General features: G+C 37.9%; 1 protein-coding gene across 1 annotated transcript in view; it reads left to right on the top strand.

The window, feature by feature from the left end:
- Positions 1 to 1,076: 1,076 nt before the first annotated feature.
- The window catches only part of CALCR (calcitonin receptor), an 86,548-nt gene continuing 76,654 nt past the window's right edge, over positions 1,077 to 10,970 (top strand). The window contains exon 1 of the mRNA XM_058833547.1: positions 1,077 to 1,133. The gene's annotated coding sequence lies outside the window, so the exon portion shown is untranslated. The remainder of the gene's footprint in view (positions 1,134 to 10,970) is intronic.

The raw sequence follows: 10,970 nt of genomic DNA, 5'->3' as shown, positions 1-10,970 counted from the left end.
TTTTTTTTCAAGGAACTGTCACTGCAACTGCTGGAAAGGGGATTCCATGTTAAATAAAGATGGAGCAGAGTTTTGCTAAGAAGAATCTATGCATTTCTGAGTATCCAGCACCCAGACCAGCTCCAGAACAATATCATCACTTAATTTTCATTTCTTTGAAAATAAAAGCTGAAATGCAAATGCAGTGTAATGAGAGTTAAAATTACAGCACTAAATACAAAATCATTGATTTTCAACACATCCAAACAGAAGTTTTATAAAATAATTCCGAGGCCTTAACAAACAAAGAGGGGTTTAGGCTCTTTTGTATATCTGCTGGTAATTCATAAGTTTCTCACCAGAGCAGAGCAATTTGACAGTTTTCTGATCAATGGCTATAAAGAGAAATTAAAATAAGTAGAACCAACCTAGTAGAAGCAAGAAACAGACCCTTTAAGTAACTTTAAGTCATAACTTTAAGTGCAGAGAAAAACTGTTACTGCTTTCCTCCAGAAGAGATGTAAAAAAGTCCTCATCTTCCAAGCAGAATCTTTATTTTCATCCAAGATTTGCTTCATGTTTTAATCAGCAGCATCTGATCACATAGAAACAAACATTTTCTAGTCTTTCAGGTAGGAGCTTTTAGTCAAGATTTGCTTGATATATATGGTACTTGTAGAGTACTTGTACTTAAATGAGAACCTAAATGATATAAAATGAAAAATGCAATATAAAATCAGTTATTTTTTTCAATTAACTCAAACAGCTATTTTTGTTATGGTATGTTACTAAGACTTTCCTTGCAAGTGAAGGACTGAAATATGATTGCCTAGGGTCAGAGTTCAGAGCTTTGGCACTGTCCTAATGTACTTGGATCTTTCCCCAGGAACTCTTTTGTACAGGCAGGACCCCTGATTGCAGTGCCTTTCCATAACAAGACAAAACATAGAGGATTTATTTCATGTGCATACTTCAGAGTGTCTTCAGTTAAATTTCCTGCAGAATAGTATTGAAGTTTCTCCACCCTGGTACACAGACAACTGACCACTGTCAAGCCACTGTTGATCCCTTTGTGGGCAAGAATTTAAGAAGGGAGGTGTCCCATCCAGTAATGGGAGAGAGCAGCCAACAGCATACACATCCCTTGACATCAGGTAAGAGACACCAGGTGCCATCAGAAGCCACAGCATCTTGTGCCAAACTGTTCAGGGTGTGGATGGCCTTCCGCTGCTGATTGCTGCTTTGCCTCCAGAAGGTCTGTGGATGCACAGATCAAAGGAATAGCACTCATAATGTGGACTAGGGATCACTCAGGTATCTTAACGTGGGATACAGCACCCTGTGTGCTATGCCTGCATCTCTTGAGACATGAACACTGTAAACCAGGCAATGCTGTGTGTTCCTCTTGAACACAGGAATATTGGCAGTGCCGGGATACAAGTCTGTATTGCACCCTTGTGGCTGAATCATCAGACTGAGGAGCTGGTTCAGTGTCTCTTATCAGACTAAAGAGTGGGCTCAGTATCTGTTAGCAGAAGTCCTGGTAGTAGCTGGGACCTAGTTTCAAGAGCTCCAAGCATCTGTCTTCCTATCATCATCATGCATGACTTATGTATCTGAATTCCTCTGTGGAAGTCAGGGTGTTGGCTGTAGCCCAATTCTTTCTGATTAATGAAAAGGAGCTCTTGGCAAGAATTCTACTTCATGTTTGAAGTCCTCTCCTGACTTTAGCAGTTTGTCAGACAGAATGGAATAAGTGTTTTTTCTTTTATGCTGCCTTTTATGTCAAAGGTAATATTCGTAGTTTGGTTCATGCACAGATTGTTTTTGCCACATATGTTCTACTTTTCCTGGCAGAAGTCATGAAAGTAGCTAGGTTTGTGCTGCTAATGATCAAAGACCAATGATCTAGTTGCAGATAATCAGAACTTTGGAGTCAAAATCTAGATGCCACTGAGAAAAGTGATACCAAGAGCAGGATTCAAGATCTGCCCATTACCTTAAGTGCCATTGGAGTGTTGTACCAAAAGCTGGTTTTACTGGACATAGATCAGATCACACAAGAAGGAAATGGTATAAAGCCATATTATGTGAGTCAGGAAATTAGTTCTTTGTCTTACCTTATCTCATTATTCTATTTCAAATATCAAGTAAGCAAGCCAATCTAGTAGAATTATTCAATAGAGAAGAATGGCTGGGCAAGAGTTAATGTAAAAATTCAAAGAGCAGATGTTGTTGCATCATAGGAGCAGTATGATTTTTCACATCTTCTCCCATTATTTATCATTATGATCACAGGAGATTGATGAAATGATTGTCATAATTAAAACACTTCAAAACAGCAAAATCCATATACTCAGTTATTGTCATTGACCACTCCCCATATTTTGATGACAAGAAAAGGTAGAGTTTCATGCATTTGATATTGCCCAGGAAAAAAAAAAGTGAAAGTTTGTTATTTTATACCAGTTGCAGTAAATTAAAAGATACATAAAGGATTTATTCAGCAGCATGTACCCAATCCCCTGTCCAGCAGCCCCTGCCTGTATGGCCACGTGTAATTAATTGCATGTTGGTGATGGGATGCAGTGGGTGTCCAGGTACAGCTTGCTGGGGGGAGCATTTCTGAAGCTGTGCCTAAAGGCTGACCCAGATGGATGCACAGGCTGAGTCATTCTTGGCTCAGCAGCTGCTTGAACTGTACAACATGAATGCATTTAATCCCTCTTATAGTGGGTCTTTCAGAACTCCCTTTCCAAAGTAGCTTTTGTGGAGTTGCTCATTTGCTTGTTTGCTTTTGAGTGGCTTGTTTGTTTTGGTTTTGGTTTGGGGATTTTTGTTTGCTTGTGTTTTTCTGCTGTTGGTACTTTTGCTGTTTCTTTTGAATTGTTTTCAAAGGTATTGTGGGATTCATGATTGACTGCAACTGAACCTGGATTACCAAGTCTTTTCATTAAGAGGAAAAGTAAAGTTGAGTGAGCTTGTCGTGATGTGATCCCTGGAGCAGGAATATATAACTAGAGCTCCAGAAGCCTATCCTAGTTCTATAACAAAGGGCTAGAGATTTTGCAGACATAATATAGTCAGCTACATAGGATGTAAAGCTTTGAGATAAATTCCATATGAGTGTTTTACTGAAAAAATATGGGAAGCCGTTAGCACAATATTCACTGAAAGTAAACTAAATTAATATTGCACCAGATTTGCCATTCTATGCTATGGAACTCTGTGCTATCATTATAGCATTACAACTATATTTAAAAGAGATGGAAATGCAAGGGGAAAAGGAAGTAATGGATAGTGGGAAAATGCTAAATGTAGAAAAGGGAACTATGACTATAAGGTCTGGAAGAAGAATTTTTAGGATATATAGGCACAGTAAAGCAAGTACGTTCTGGTATTTTTGTCTCTGCAGTGAACTGTACTATTAAACTGTATTATTAGTTTCACAGTGATGCCTTCCTCAATTAAAAAATTGCTTTTTCTTTTCCTTGTAGATATGTGAAACACCTGCTCAAATGAGATCATTGAATGAGGCTACAAAAGTGATATTTTCATGCACATACTAATAAAAAAATGAATTAATAATTCATATAATTAAAATAATTAAATATTATTTTATTTATAATTAAATAAATTAAAATATTATATTATTTATAATTAAAATAATAAGGATATTTTTATCTTCATAAAGAAAATATATACAGATGTTGTCTGCAGTCCACAAATAAAATACATGGCTTTTGCATTGCATTTTTCCTTGTGTATGTGCAGTGTGTGAGCTGTGTGATAGTTAAACCCTATTTTACTCTAAGAAACCAGAGCTGGGCCTCTCACTTCCTTGGTGAAGTACTAAATACAGAGCAGAAGATGCAAAATGCAGACAAAACTAAAAATATTTTGATTGTTTAAGAAAAAAGTATCTTTAGGTGCTTTTTAATTTGGTGGTGTGTGAAAAACATACTTCACAGAAAGGTCAAGTGCTTCATCAAGATGAATACTTGGCAAGCTTTAGGCAAAAGCTCCAAGTTGCTAGTAAGTAAATAAAAGCCTGAGATCTTTCCATCACCAGAAGGCCAAATAAACACCAGAGGGGCAAAAGGCCTCAAGACATGATCTCTACAGATGTCATAATAGCCAGGCTTTGTCAAATTCCCTACATCTTGAGAGTTTATACACCTCAGCAGAAGCTTACAGACGTACCCATAGACACACACACTCACATTTGGATTTAATGAGTCAGTCAGGATGACAAACAAGGTCAGCTGTAGCTGCTGTTGAAAAGACTGTTCTGACTTCTTTCCAGAGCTATCAGAAATCTTTTCTGAATCATAGTACTCATCTAAATATGCTTCCCTTTTGTCCTCTATCTCCTATATAAAGTACTTTCCATATGAAGGCACTTTTGTCTGGCAATGTAATTTATGGAAGAGACCATCTATTACTTTTCCACATGAAGCTTTAGATCATGGATGGATATTTGAAGTTTTTAACATCACAGAGAGTCTAAAGTTTCAGGTCTTTTAATTTATTGCCAGTGAAATAAATACTAAAGTTGGCAACCTATGGTTTAACAGGAAAAATCTTGCTGAGAATTACAGACTACTTCCAGGGGTTGATTTTGTAAAGTCATACAAATGGGCTGCTACACTGGAGGCATTTATTTTCTTGTTAAACTTTATCATTTATGATCCAGATTATCCTTTGTCTCTGTGGCTGGACTTGGTAGGAAGATTTGAGGAAACCCTAAGCCTAGCTGTTGCATAAGCATCCAAGTTCCAACTCTATATGCTAGACTAAGAGCATCCCCCTGGAACCTGCATGGGTCTGGAATGTGCTCAGAAAGGAAAATTGACTCTATGTTTTCAGCTGACTCAAAACTTGGAGGCTTGTCCTTAGTGACTTTAGATGTCATTCTGGGGTTGGCTCTGAATTCTTTGGGTACTGGAGCCAGAAATTAGTTTCATCTGCCCCAGCAAAATAAAATCCTGCTAAAGACAGGCTTCAGCCAGTGTATATCAAGACTTTACCAAAAGCAAACCTTGGCATAAGGAAGTATTTGGAGTTAGTTTTGGCATCCTTAAGAAATATATTATAAGTGATCATAGTTGGACTTTGACTGACTTGCTTGAGAACTGCAGTGGCCCCAGAGGCTTCCAGTCCTAACACTGGAGCAGTGGGAGCCAGACCACACCATGATTTAACCCCAGCCTGTCTTAATGGCCCTGGCCAGCAAAATGCTTTTGAGAGGCCCTGCTCCCCACTGGTGGTCTGTCCAGCACAAAATTAGGCAACACATTATTTGTCTGACTAGAATATCACAAAATAACACATGAATGTACAAAATACCACATTAAAACAAAACAAAATCAGATAAATGAACTTTAAAATAATATTAATATCAAATGGGACAGTGACATTGCCAAGAGGCCAATAAAAACAAAAAAATCAGTATACCATTTAATGGGCTCTGAGGGGCCAACATAAGTGACAAGAAATCATTCCCATGTTATGCCATTTCCCTTTTCAAGGTGTGTAGGTTAGCTTCCCTGTGCTTTCTCAGAGCTCCACTCAACATGTGTAATGGAAGAGGAAAAAGCCAGGGCTCACAGAAAGGCAGTTCTGCTGAAGGCAGTGAGAACCTTGACACTTTAGAGGGTGTGGCTCTGATCTTACCCCTGCATAACAGCAGGAAAAGCAAAATGACAGCTTGTAATCTGAGAGTCATTCTATACTCTCATGGTTGTCCTCAGAATGCAGGATAGAAGGATATTGAATAATATAATAAATGTAGGTTAACACAAGCAGAGCTTCACTAACTTCTCAAGAACTTATTCATGGTAGTTCATCTTGGCAGAAAGATGCAAAGACTTACAGATCCAAAGACTCTGCTCTGCTCTTCCTGGCTGGGAAGGTTGTGGCGAAAGCTTGTTTCTCCTTTGTACTGGCTTTCTTGTGCTTCACTATTTTTCTTGTCTTTTGGGTTTGTTTTTTTTTTTAAATATTATATCCACTACTGATCTACCAGAAAATGAAGCCTTTTTCCTGAAATGTCAATGAATACTTGGGTTCCAGTGAAACCTCTGGGATAAGTTGTTGGTCATTCATAACCATGTGTCTTTAGGATCTGTGGAAGGTATTGCTGAGACTCTGAACCCCACAAGTGGTTATGGAAATACTTCTGCTTATTAGTATTTATCAGCAGAGGAAGAGTTCACCAGAGCTTCTGTTTGCAGGGCTGGCAGCTGATGTTTCTGAAAGGTCATTGTTGATATTGGTAGTGAGTAATGACCAACCTTTCAGCCCACAATGTACACTCCCATGTTTCTGCCACCATCTGCTTTATCCGTCTTGTTTTCCTGCAAATACATTGTGTCCCACCTGGATTCAGCTGTTCCCCTGGGACACTGGGATGAACCCTGAGGTCCAGACTGCAAGCCCAGAACAACGTTTCAGACAAAGAACCAAGGCTTTTTATAAAATTTTCTTGGAGCATATGAGTGAGCTACACCAGTAATGACTTGTCTCACTGTTCAGGTGATTCCCATTTCCTCATCTGTATTCCTCAGTAGTGCCCTGTAATTTACAGATAAAAAGAGGAACTACAAAGAAAACAGTTTGTTTCTCTCTGCAGGTGTTGGCAAAAACATGTTTTACTCTTTATTTTAGCCTAAGCACTGTGAACTTTGCCTGCCTATTTATCATTGAAAGTACATCTCTTCATGTATGTTAGCCTGGAAGCCTTCAACAGAACTTTTAGTTGCTAATAGCTACCTCTTGGGAAAATGTCATTTCATAGTACTTTCCTGTATGTAAATTTCCTTGTTGAACTTCTGAAAGGAATATATAATGTCTTAGAGAGAAATGCATAGATTTTTGCCCTAATTGAAACTGGAACTTTAGATGGTTATATTCAGTTTAATATTTTGTGATAATGGTGCCAGAATTCCTGGCAGGGACAACACAATATCCGAGCACTACAGCCATGATATTCAAATAATCTGTAATAACTGATGCAAATAATTGTAGTTTTGCTGATTCACCAATTTTTCCTTATATCCCCACCAATAACTATATTATTGTATCTTTATTCACCTTTAGATTAGATGAAAAAGTAGTTTAAAATACAGTGACAGCTTTGGGTCACTTTTCTCCTCATTGTAGGGTAGGTGTGATATAGAAGTACCAGTGTTGCAGTAGTAATAATTGTAATAGTGATAATAATTAAGGAGCATAGGTATAGCCGGATGTATCAGCAGAGGTAAAAATTCTTTAGGTAAACTAACTGGTGTAACATAAAAAGTTATTTGAGACCTCAGGCACACAAAACCTTCGCCAGAGACTCTCACAAGAGGGTTTGAATGTCCCCAAACTTGTCCCCTTCTATTATGGAATTTAAAATACCCTCATAATGCCTTAGATACAACCCTTAGAGGTCAACAATGATATACCCTGACCTCAAATGAAAAATCAAGATTTTTATTCATTATTAGCAAAACTGCTATAAAATTAGAGCCAGACTCAAGAAAAATGCATTATTTCCACACAGACCCATATTTCTTGAGGTAGAATTGAAACATACATCCAGCTGTAGCATAGGCTATTCTGCCAAGTGGGAAAAAATGTTTTAAATGTATGTCATGTGCATTTGATTTAAAACAATCTACTCACGGGATTTTTCACACTTTATATGACTTATATAAAAACATTGACATAATAAGAACTTATAATATTTTTCTTGGTTTTTTGCCCACCCCATAAAATATACACTTGCTTCAAATAATTTTATAGGAATGTATGCTTAGGATAAAAAAAAAAAAGCAGTGGGAGTTTGCCTGGAGAAGGATTGAATGAAAAACTGAGAGGGAACTGGCTGAAAATAAATATTAAATAGCTGGTTTTACTTTGCAGTATGTGCTGCAACCAAAAGAAAATTTTTTAGCAAAAACTTAATATATGAAATCAAGAAAGTACTGACCAAAATAAGTATTGATCCAAGAGGGAAGAATGTCATGTATGAGGTTACATTTATCCAATTATTTGAAAATTCTTCCAGTGTGATACAGAAATTATTTGGTAATTGGAAAAATTACCTTACATTCATCTCTATCCTGCAGTTTTTCTTGCTTCTACCTAACTCTTCACATGTGCTTCCAAAGTCCATCCAGCTCTGCCTTGTCATTATATTCTTGCTCCACTGAACTCAAGTATTTGTTAGAGTATTTTTAAATACATTGACAGGCATCTTTGGTATGAAAGGTCTAGGCCGTATGTCCAGTACATCTGGGATGCTGTTCCAGCTAAAGTTATAAGGCAACAATTGATGTGGCTTTTTCCTCAGCTCAAAAGTTTTGACTGAAACTCTGTAGTATGTTTCAGTTTCTTTAGCAACGTATATTTAACTCTACCCACACAATTCTCCTTTTAAATTATACTAGTAGTATTGATCTTACCCACAAAAGTTATTTTCCAGGTTATAAGGACAGTGAAAGGTTTTAGTCTGACATAAATGTATATGATTCTTTTGAAACCTTTGTTTTACAGCAGGGTAGTATTCATCTCAAGCTTCCGGCTGTGTCCAAGCTGTGCTGTCTCCAAGATTATATAATTGCATATTTTCTTATTGTACAAGCACCGCTGCAAAGTCCTCCAAAAATTGCAAACACTTTTGAAAAGACATTTCACAGCGGGGCCTAAAAGGCTGAAAGTTTACTGTGCTACTGTGTGACATGCTAATCCAGAGATTCATAATGACGTAGCAAAATGGCAAGGAAGTGTTCTGCTTTGAGGAGTGTTCCATAGTGAACTAGGCTTTCCTGCAGTGTGGTTGCTTCCATCTGTTGGATGGTGGACCAGTGGCCAAAGCTGCTTCATTTAGTCCCACTATTCCAGCACTCAGAACAGCAGGAATGCTCTGCTATAGTTTTTATCCTTCTGCTTTCTTTCACTGCTTTCCAGTTGTTTTTTTCTGCTTCTTTGTTCCACAGACTGGAAATTTTTGAATTTAACATGATAATATTTCCTGGCACTTTGCAAGTTTTTTTAAAATATTGCTGGTTTTATCTTGTTATCCATTACTGAAAACAGAGCTAGTAAATGAGTAAATGAGTGTTGCTTCAGAATGGTAAGGTTTTCATTTAACTTCAGTATTTAAAATTTTATTATAGAAAATAAAAAAAAATAAAGCCTTCACTATCAAGTATGAACATTGTGACATGACAATTGTATCCTGAGCTGTATCCAAAGCAGCATGGCAAGTAAATCAAGGGAGGGGATTCTGCCCCTCTGCTCCCTCTGATGAGACTCCACCTGGAGTGCTGCATCCAGCTCTGGGTCCCCACTGTTAGTAGGATGTGGACCTGTTGGAATGAGTCCAGAGAAGGCTATGAAGATGATCAGAGAGCTGGAGATATGTCCTATGAAGATAAACTGAAAGAGCTGGAGGTCTTCAGCCTGGAGGAGAGAAGGCTCTAGGGAGACATTTATTGTAACCTTTCAGTAGCTAACAGGGTCTTACAAGAAAGATAGGGACAAAGTTTTTTACCAGGGTCTGTAGTCACAGGAAAAGCTCAATAGTTTAAAATAGTTTAAAAGAAGGTAGATTTTGACTGTATATTTAGGAAGAATTTTTTACCGTGAGGGAGATGAAACCCTGGAACAAATTGCCCAGAAGTTTTGGATGCCCCATCCCCAAAGTGTTCAAGACTAAGCTGGATGGGGTCCTGAGCAACTTGGGCCCCATCTTGGGCCAGTGGAAGGTGTCCCTGCCCATGGCAGAGGGGTTTTGAACTAAGTGATATTTAGAGGTCCCTTCCAGCACAAACCACTCTATGATTCTTTGATGGGTGCTGAGAGCCTGATGTAATTCTTATGTGAGCAATCATCGCTTTGTAACACTGAGATTATTTCAAGAGTGTATCCTTTGAATAGAAGGCAATTAACTCATTTACCAGAGTCACAGTGTGATCCACTCTCTGCTGCATTATGGCTGAAGTAAAAATTTAATTGCATGTGCTGTTTCTTCTTTCACAGAAAAAGCATAAAAGTAAATTTTCTTTTAATTTCAATCCCACAAAAGCATAAATTGATCTATGCAGGGGCAGATGTTCTCATTACTCACCACCTCCTCCATCTCTAAACCCCTTCCTTTAACCACTGTTTGTATCACCAGAGCCTGTGGTGCAGAAGCATAAAACCTTGTCCCTCAGCCACTGTTTCTGGGTAAAACAGAATGATATTGCCATATTCTAAGAAATGCAATGAGGGTCCTGTAGATGCTGAACTCCAGAATTGCTTGGTATGTAACCCTTCACATAATGCTGTTAATGTTTTGGGCTAAAATACTTCATAGAAGACATTTGCAAAAGACTAAGTTTTTTGAAACTAATTACACAGTCTGATTTGTGTAAGTATTCCAAGCTTTGTCTGCCAGCAAATCCTTGCTAGTCTCTTCCTGAATTTTCTTTGCTTTTACTTGCAACCTCATAAAACCCTTTGTCCAACAGCCAAGACGGTCATTAGCAATGGCTTCCTAAGCTTTGAAGAAGTTGGGGGATTTTTGGCTGCTGGGATTTTTTTTGGCTACTAATAAGCAGTAAGTGTCACCCTCAATTTAGTCATTAGAGGAAGCAGAAATACTGCACCCACCCATATCTACATGTAATGCAAATGAGATTTGTGTCAGTGCTCAGACAGATTCCTCAGCACTCCCCTCCTAAGTTATGCCCTAGCAGGTAGAAAGGACCAGCTCCTCTAATTCCTTTGATGCTTTACTGTCTTTTGTTTCATAAAATGTTCAGCCTTTCCTGAAAACCTGGATAATTTGGCTCATATATTTTTTAAGTCCTAGATAAATAATTTTCATTCAAATAATTTTTCTTGTGTTTTTTGTTGTTTTTTGTTGGGTTGGGTTTTTTTTCCTTCAAAGTATTCTTGTCTCTGTTGTATTATCCAGTCTAAGAACCACCATCTTCAGTTTCCTCACTGGTGCA

The sequence above is a fragment of the Poecile atricapillus genome, chromosome 2, assembly GCF_030490865.1.
Source record: "Poecile atricapillus isolate bPoeAtr1 chromosome 2, bPoeAtr1.hap1, whole genome shotgun sequence".
In the NCBI taxonomy this organism is placed as follows: Eukaryota; Metazoa; Chordata; class Aves; order Passeriformes; family Paridae; genus Poecile; species Poecile atricapillus.
The sequence above is the reverse complement of the archived record's forward strand: the minus strand, read 5'-3'. Positions and strand labels throughout refer to the sequence as shown.